The sequence below is a fragment of the Leucopleurus acutus genome (genome assembly GCF_964270905.1).
Source record: "Leucopleurus acutus genome assembly, chromosome: 5".
In the NCBI taxonomy this organism is placed as follows: Eukaryota; Metazoa; Chordata; class Mammalia; order Artiodactyla; family Delphinidae; genus Leucopleurus; species Leucopleurus acutus.
This window is the reverse complement of record NC_139147.1, coordinates 19,463,950-19,473,823: the sequence shown is the minus strand read 5'-3', so window position 1 is coordinate 19,473,823 and position 9,874 is coordinate 19,463,950. Positions and strand designations below refer to the sequence as shown.

Below are 9,874 nucleotides of genomic sequence, written 5' to 3'. Positions count from 1 at the left end.
AGTGTTTCTCTCCTCAAGCAATCTCCAAAGTTTGACTACAAGCTGTACAGCTGGAACAAAAAAATCATTTTGAACTTATCACCTCTTACAAACTGTCTTCAGATAACTCATATATATATATATATATATATATATATATATATATATAAAACAAAATCTTTGTTTTCAGTTAGTCAATAAGACCACAGACATTTAAAAATATCTACATAAATAAGCTCTAAACTCCATTGCCCATCACTTCCAATACGGACAATTTGCATTCCTAAAATTAGCTGAATAAGTGTCCCCAAACTGAAGGATACTTAGAAACTAGATATAAAGTTTGTATAAAATGTTAAAAGGTAATTAAGGTGAAAAACAAATACATTCATCGCTAAACAATTCAATTCCACTTTTTAAAAAATGTTTGGATAACTTAATTTTTGCAGATTAATTACACTAACCTGTGACAGATTCCAATTCGTTTCTCAAAATATTCTTGCAAAGTTAGCTTCAGAATTAATCAAAAAAGAAAAGAAAAGTAAAGAAAACTGGAACTTTGGCTGTACGTGGGTAAATCTTCTCACCCCACATTCTTTATGAGGAAGATAAAAGTAGAGTTACATTTTGGAATCTATGCCCACTCTATGACCAGTGTATTTTGTGGGGAATCATAGCTCCTCACCCAAAACGTATTATTATCCTTTCCTTGAATGTTGTTTTATAAAAAGGACCTCTGTCCTCCAAATGGAGGGCAATGAACAGTAAGCGTTGGAATGACTCTTTGCCCAGCCAAAAACTATGCTTTCTTCAATCTTATATCTGGTAGGTTTCATGCTGCTCCTGGTATTCTGGTGATTGGGAGACCTTGGAGCTGATAGTGGAAACCCCAAAGATGCCCATTTGTATTCCAGGGGTGTCTTTGAATTCAAGAGTGCTCACATGGCATCAACAGCTACTTTCTCTCACCATTAAAAGGTCACCCAGGAACAACAGCTCTGCTAGAAATGAGCAAGTGCAGAGGGCATTCTAAAAACTTACAAGAAGACATTCTACTGAGCCTTGTCCTTCTTCTATTTATTTTGGTGGGCACTTCTCTGCACATACTCTCCAATAGAGACCACTCTTATATATCCCAGACCAGATATAAAAGTTGATATGTTCCTTCCTTCCCTTGGAAATTTCCAGACCATTCTTCCTCCACTACTGTTCTCAGACTCATCTAGTTTGGTTCAGGTCAATGACTTTTTTGTAGACAACATCCATCAAGGGATAATTCTGGTAGTCCTTGGCTTTAAGGGAGCCTTTCTAGAATAGATTACAAAAGAGGCCACGTATACCCAGCCACAAAGAGAGAGGCACACACAAGGCCTGTATATTAGCTTTTGTCTTGATTTTTGCCCTAAGTACCCACCATACATATATCTTAACTCATTCATCCTTGTGCACTCTACTCTCACTGATTTTCACTTTTGTGACACATCTCTGTTCATTAGAACCTTCTGTCATTGTTAGATTCTGGCATGTGTATACTAGTAGTCTTTCATGGCTTACTCCTTTAGCTGGGCACATGGGAAAGTGGCCCGGATCTTTCTCCACCTTGGCTTATGTACATGTACTCCCTCTTGGGATCCTCTTGACAACATGGTCTCAGGAGGGCAGTTCTACAACTTCTCTGGATTTCCACTGAAGGGATAGGCTCCTGTGAGCTAGTCCTTCCTTTGGTTTTGGAATTCTTCCTCATCTGACAGTCTCCCTTTTAGGAATCCCTTGAAGTTTAAGATCACCTCTTCCTCTCCTTTGCTGTAGCACAGTGGTTCCCTAAAGGAGGAAATGAAGCAATGTTTTGCTAAATAAATAGCAAATGATTAGTATCTTATCCTTCATCAGTGACTTTACTTTCAACTCAAGTTATAAGCACTTGGCAAAGTTAGGAAAGTCAAGGCCACAGTCTACTTTATAGGTATCATTTAGAGAGCTAATAAATGTACAAAGGGTAAGAAAGCAGTATTTTTGCCAAGTCAATCCACTTGTCAAGCTGGGTGCATATAATTTGGGGGTGAATTTTTTCCTGGATTTTCACTGTCAAATGTTATTACAGCATTAATTTTATGCATGGAAAGGTTTGCATTCTCCAAAGTCCTAGGGATCATCACTCTCTGTAGGGAGGAGAGGAAATTGCCTGAATGTTCAGCTAAGTATTCTGACTCAGGCCTTGGAAGATGAGCATCTAGGGCCTGGGCTATCCCCAAGGTTATCAAGCTTACATTTTGTCTTCTTTCTGTTTCACACAATGAAACATAGGGTGAAAGAAACAATAAGATGTAAATTCTAGTGTAGCAAACAAAATCACTAAGGACGAAGCTCATTTCTCTGTATAAACCAAGTGACTAAAAAGCCCTTGCTTAGAGCCTCAAGTTCCTGAGGGAAGAAGTTGGGGTGGTGTTCACTGAAGGACTGATTAGTGGCCTCTTGAGATAAAGCCTGAGGCACAATAGCCTTCCTCTGCCACATCTAATGCCTCCAAGAGAACAGGAACCAATAATCAAGCAAGGCTGTACTCAGGTACTCCCTGTCAGCCCCGTGCAGACACCCGCCCCTGCCTCCACTGGATCCATTCATTCTGTGCCATCATGATAGCACCTATTACAGGCTTCTCTAGTTCCCTTCCTATCAGGAGCAAGCCCCTCTCTCCTTGGTTCCTGTCAGCCTTGAGCACCCTCTCATTGGTTCCTCACTCAGCCACTTATGAGCTGCCTGGTTTTTGACAAATTACTGACCTTCTCTGTGCCTCAGGGTCCCCAACAGCAAGATAGGAATAATACCACCAACTTCATAGACGATTTAATAACATGTAAAGCATTTCAGATAGGAACACAGTATGAAAGATTGTAATACATATTAGGTATTGCTGGCTTACTGTTTTACCCTTTTCAAAGCGCCCTGCACACATTATTAATCTGATTGTGACTGCCACACTGTAACAAGCCAGTGAGGTGAGTATCTGCCCCACTGGTCATACTAAGAAACTGACTCAGAATCTAAGTGACTATGATTTGCCCAAGTTAGCATAGCTACCAAATGGTGGAAACAAGACTGTCCCCAAGTCTTCTTATGTTTGATTCAATGCTCTTTTTACATACTATGCTAAGTTCATTGAAACATTCCTGGAGTCACCTAGAACAGTCTGTGACCATCCCCACACTTCACATCCCTGACTCGAGGGTATTGGGGCGCCAGGAATAGAAGAGGTATAAGTTCTCCAATACCTGGTTGTGGATTGTTTGTATTTGTGCTACTGTTGCTCCTGTTGATGACAATAAATACTAGTAACTATTACTCTCTATCACTTAAGGAAAGCCAATAATTTCCAAGATTTGGTAAGCATAAGAAATAATGCTCATCTTTTCATGGCATTAAATTTTTATGTGGTATTTTACACAGCAGTAGGTAACAGAAACAATCCCCATCATCTTCAATGGCCTTTGTAATCCTATGATAGGCTGGGAGGTAATTGTAGGTTTATGGGAAAAAAATGAATGAGACTGACCCATTCTTCCCAAATTCAGATCTCTATGTGACTCCATCCTACTCATTAACAAACACAGTTTACACTTTCCTGAGCCAATACCCAGTACCCGGCCCAGGCTAACATGAGGCAGAAAATGAGAACATGGGCAGTTGGAGGCATAAAGGAACGTGAGTCTCTACCCAGCAGAAAGCATAGGGCCTGCTCTGGATGATGAGAAGGCAAGTTTATCCAGACCTCCTTTGTAGGCCTGAAACTTCCCTTGAAGAGCAGCCTAAGAGAAAGTAGGACTCTCACTTAGCAACTCATTGAGTTCACTAATATGGGAGGCGGAATAATGCTGTGGTTGAAAGCGTGATCTCTAGAGTCAGAAGCTTGGGTCCTACGCCTGGCTTCTCCATTTACAAGCCGTTAAATCTTGGCCTAGTTACTTAAATTCTCTGTACCTCTGAAAAAAAAATGGAGATATTAATAGCTCTTATCTCATATAAATAATAAATAAGTTAAACTATGCAGTTCACTTAGAAGAGTGCCCTCCACTTAGTAATGCTCAGGAAGTGTTGGCTGTTAATATTAATGCAGATTTTCCAGCAGCCATTCTATGACCCTGCCTGCTCTACCACTGAGCAACTCGACTCAGCCTTACAATGTCACACCAACTGTCCCACTAGAACTTGGGACTTGTTAAAGACCGATAATCCTAACCTGAGTTACAGAACTCAGCCTATTCACCAAGCCATGTATTTAGTGTGTCTTCATCTATCTCCCAGCCTCCTTCCTCTATTATTCTCAGTTTCCAAACATACTAAGGCAAATATGTACATATAAACATATATCCCTCCCTCCATCCTTTCTTCCAAAATTCAATTCTATATGTGACTCCATTCTACTCCTTAACAAACACGATCCACACTTTCCTGAGCCAATACCCAACCCCTATTAGTGCCCTGTTGACAATGTCTTATGGGGCTGCCACATAATAATGAATAAGTTAACCTTTATCCTCCATTCTTTCTTAAATATCCATTTATTTTCTCACTCTCCCAAAAGACACTTTTACACACATTTCTCAACCTCAATCTTCCTCTGTCTGTTTCCTTTGATCAGATCACAAAACTGCCCACGTCTGCACACCCTAAAAATATTCCCTCAAGTCTGGTACCTTCTGTAGCTAATATTATACCATCCCATTTCTCAAATGCGTAGTCTACAATCTCTGCCTCTGCTTCTTCACCCATAAATACCTTTACATCTGACTTCTCTTTTAATAATATTTTGGATGATTTCTTTCAAATACACAAAGTATGAGACTATTGGTGGGAGAAGGGCATATGTCGGGGGGGACGTGTGTGTTCATACCTATGTGTGTTCTTTCTTATTCCTCATCCTCCCAGGTCTCTGTAACATCTGATGTTGTGGCCTCTGCTTTAACGTTTAGATGCTACTTGTATTTTATTACACTGAACTTTTCTCTCTGCCTCTCTCATTCAGACTCAAAGTGAATAGATTGCCTTCAGTTGGCTCATTTTCTTGTTTAAATGATTTATTCTTTTGTCGCTCTGTCTATTATCATTTTAGGTTATCATATGTAACTGGCTTCATTTATCTATAGATTTTGTTCCTAATCATTAAAAGTGTCTAATTTGATTGTGAGATGCATTCTGTTTGCCCATTTATCACTCTCTTCAGTCTCCTTCTGCTGATAGGTGACCCATATGTGGTTATTGTATCACCTTGCTCTTTTTATCTTGGTCTGAGGGTTCGCTGGGAGACATGACCCAGAACTGTTATAGCTCTGACCCTGAATTCTTTTTTCTCAGCTTTATTGAGGTATAACTGACCAAAAAATGTACGTATTTAAAGTGTAGAATGTGAGGATTTAATATATGTATATGCTGTGTAATATTTACCACAATCTAGTTAATTAATATATCTATCACATGGTGGGGGGTGAAGACTCTTAAGCTGTACGTTTTTAGCAAATTCTTAGCAAATTTCAAGGATACAATACCAAATTCTGTGACCTCACATCCAGAATCCTGGGTCCGGGACCCAGCAGAGGGCCCCAAATAATGCTTCTTACAGGTTTTTGATAACACACCTGGAGAATTGGTATGTGTGGTATGACCGCTAAAATATTCCATTTCCTGTGTTCTATGGAATCATGGATATTACATTTTAATATATGTGGACTTGTAAAAGATTATGTAAACTGTCAATTTAGCCTTTTGTTAATACAATAGAAAAATACATATATAAAATATATTTACTACATATTGACTGCTGAATTCTTGTAGAAACACAAAATCTTACCGCAATCTTAATGAGAAGCTACTGAGTCCAATTTTACAAAAGAGGAAGCATTTCCCAGGGTTCTACTCTGAGTTAATTTTCTACCTGAGACTTGCCTCTGTTTCATATGACTCAATTTCTTATTCTCACTTCTAAACACAGTGACTATCTTTAATATAAATATTGCAAACTTTCTCAAGGATACTTTTTATTACATTTTGAAATAATATGTTTCTTTCATGTAAAGATAGTATTGATATTTTAGCATGCCAAAAGGAACTGCACTCAACACATGAATATTGACTCTGTACACTCTTATTCAAAGTCATCTTTATTGAAGTATAATTTGGATACCATAAACAACACCTATGCTTAAAGAGATACAGCTTGGTGAATTTTAACAATTGTATACACCCATGTAATAGTTATTATCAGGGTACAGGACATTTCCATCTCACCCAGAAGTCTCCATGTACTCCTATCACATTTAATTTAATCAACAGATTTGTAGAAAAAAGAGGAAGAAAAGTGTGGGAGGAAACTTATTCATTGCAAGAGCTAGTTGAGTCAGCATGCAATAAAAAAAATCACAAAAATTCATTGAGCTTCCACTGTGAGCCATACGGTGTAGCTGAAGAAAAGGCCAACAAATGAGCATAAAGTTTACCTGAGTATCTTAGCAATCAACAGAAAGAGGAAAATGTCGTTATCTAACAGTAGAAAATATACCAATTCAATGTGAAAAACAACTTTTTAAACCCCTCCCCTTTTGTTTTTCTGAGTGGTATTAGTCCCTAGGAACAAAGTAATAAATGATATAGTCAACAGCAAGTTTAATTGAAATGCAGACATATAGCTTTTCAATAAATGTTTTTTTGGTAAAATATTAGGACATAATTTTGGGAAACATGAAGCAGAGGCATAAAAGGAATGTCCAGTCGTGTAACCTACTTATCAAACTTTGTGGGGCTATGAATTGAGACAAGGACAAAGCATCATCTTGAGTTTGTTTCTTTTAAATGAACTGTTGCCTCAGTTGGCTGTGTAACAGGGTGAGTTATGCACAACTTAGCATCCAGGTTGCGAGGTGTGTGGGCAGGACTCTTCCCCAACCTCCATCGATGTGGGCAGTGGAAATATCTGAAAGGAAAGACTTTTCTCAGAAAGCAATTGTGTGTGTGCTCACACATGTATCTACTTCCCAGGAACAGAAACAAAATGCTGCCCCATAAAGCATGGAAGAGGTGCTTCTGACCTTCCTATGACTGATGCCATTTTGAAGCAGAATGGGTGTGTCTCAATGGGTGCTGGGGTGGAAGCCTGCAAGTCAGTGGCAAATGTTTGGTTCATTAAAGGAGGCTGGACATCCCACGGTCAAATTCAATTGTCTTGGCTTCCTGGGCATCTGCATTATTAGCAGTAGCCATCCATAGCCAGACAGTCACATGTGTTCATTGGGTCCACAGTACCACATGTAAATTGTGCTTTAGGTAAGAAAACCAGTCACTTTAAATGTCCTTGAAAATTACTCCAGTTTACTATGAGAAATCCTGGTTAGCTAGTAGAGAGATACTATCTGATTAGTAATGATACCAATGAGTTACAGTTAATAGAATTTTCATTGAAAATAGCCACTGACCTTGGATGCTGAGAGAAGCACTTAGTGGGTGGTAAAAGAAGGAACCACTGGCTTGAAAGCAACTATGTCTAAATAGATTGAAAAATATCTCTTGCACCCCCAGTGTTTGTCAGTCCACAGGAAAGAAATTAGACAATTTTTTCTTTGATTAAGTGGCTCCGTGTTTTCATGTATAATAAATGCAAACATTAAAACAGTGACATAAACAATTTTTCTAGTTAAGGAGTCTTTTCAAGCAAAGAAATAGCAACCTGCATAGTACCATAGGCAATAATATTACTTTCTTACACTTTTGCAAGTTAGAATCACAATAGAAATAATGTTTTGTGTTTCAGTATTTATGTTCTTAAAGTTGAAGCCTGATTAAGTCAGAAAATGAATCAAATTTGCAAATTATTTTCAGCTGTGCAATCTGGTTATTTAAGAGTCTATGAATAAACAAATCTGTGGCTCTACCTAAAACAGTAAATAAATCCTTGATATATTATGCTATTAAAACTGCAGTATGGGGAATAAAGTCTAGTCCTTAATATCAGACACTGAAACTCATAATAAAATAATTTTCTCCAGTAGCAATGTGGTTATAATTACAATAGTATTAATAATGCATGTTAACAGAAAAAGACTGTTCCCTAGCAGTAGCTTCTACTTTAGTTTGGATGGAAATTTTTTTGTCATTAAAAGGCAAATAATTCATTATTCAGATGAATAACATCAGAAATTCAAGTTGTAGAAAGATATTTTACTTAAAACTATTCACTTTTCCAACAACTAAAGATTAGTAAATTTTAGTATATCCATCTTGAGACATTATAAAATTAGAAGTTATTGTTACAATATACACGTGTTAAGTGACTTGAGTAATGTTTATTCTTTCTTTTTAAATAAAAACAACTCTCTCTGCTCTTCTCTGCCATCCTATGAGCAGTTGCATTTGCTCCTTGCCATGTCTTGTCATAAGACTCTCAGGGTCAAGAGATTCCCGGCCAAGAAATGAAAGAAGAATTGTTCCATTCCCCAATGGATTCGAATGAAAACTGGTAATAACATCAGGTACAACTCTAAGAGAAGACAATGGAGAAGAACCAAGCTGGGTCTATAAGGAACCCTATGTGAGGTGGCACACATATTTATTCTGTGTCAGGGTCACTTAAGTCTTACCATACCACTCTGGAAACATCACTACTATCTGAACAGCTGGATGTGTTTTATTGGGAAAATGATTGTTCTCTTTGTGTCAGTGTTTCTACCCTAGTGCTTTGGCTCAGTAATAAATAAGTGAGAGCTTTGTTGGAAAAAAATAAAAACAATATGAAAATTTCATATTCATAACGGCTAACTCTAGGAAAATTGGTATTTTTCTTTTCTTTTTTCTTTATGTTTGAACTCTACTAAAATAAACATGTATTATTAATATAGTCAAAATTAAACCTATCAGTATAATGTAAAAGTTAAATACTTAGTATTTTGTAAAAGCAGGTTTATTCCAGTTTCCAATTTATCCATCACCTATTTCTTTTCAGAAATTGTCTCTAAATCTTTTAATCTGGAGATTACAATTTATATAGGACTGAACATGCTGGGTCATTGCAGAATGGTGCCCAGCTGAGGAGCACATGGCAGCAGAAATCTAGTGTGTGCTCTGTTTAAAATTTTGTGCAGCCACAGAGCTGTATCTACTCAAAGGGAGGTATGTCTGTTTGTGTGGGGAGAGGAGAGTTCTAATCTGCTCAAAGAAGCAACACATGTTAGCCGGGGTCTTAAGAACAAATGAGTTTTCGGTGGGAAGTGATATTTTCTTACCAAGCAATTTAAATAAAACTAGTTCTATAATTCAGAAGCCCATTTTTGTACTAGAATTTCTCATTCTGGGGGTAAGGAGGAGGATTGCAGATGAAGAGAGTGGCTATCTATGGTGAGTTTCAGGTTGTTTGACCTTTGGGTATGATGTTAGGTGTCTATGACTAAAGGCATCAGATGGAGTAAAAAAAAAAATTTTTTTTTTAATAATTTAGCCAACTACACAGACAAGAAAAACTTGTCTGCTTAACTCACAGAACCAAACTCTAGGAGAGTGATGGAAGGCACTCCAGAATGGGGCAAGTAGGGATGGGAGACAATCAGCAAAGACATAAAAGAAACACAGTCACCTAAAATCATACAAGTGTACAAAGCCTTAAAAAGTAGTTTTGTTACCCAGCCCAAGCTCGCTCTGCTCGCAGCAAGACAGGCTGATAAAGCGGGAGATAAGTTTTTGGGGCAAGGAATAATGACTTTAATCGGAAAGCATCTGAAAAAGATCATCTTGTCCCAGTCTGAATTCAGGTTCTTTTTATACAGAGGAGAGGGAAGAGGGAGGGGCCACTGCTGTGCGGACCAATGTCTGAGCAGGGCTGCTATAGGTTGCATCTGCCCTGCCCCTCTTACAGTTTTAA

At 38.0% G+C, this 9,874-nt stretch overlaps 1 pseudogene across 1 annotated transcript; it reads left to right on the top strand.

The window, feature by feature from the left end:
• Positions 1-8,385: 8,385 nt before the first annotated feature.
• LOC309961855 (large ribosomal subunit protein eL39-like) lies at positions 8,386-8,541 on the top strand (annotated as a pseudogene). Its single transcript has one exon. The product of its transcript is annotated as a large ribosomal subunit protein eL39-like (transcript).
• Positions 8,542-9,874: the final 1,333 nt, after the last annotated feature.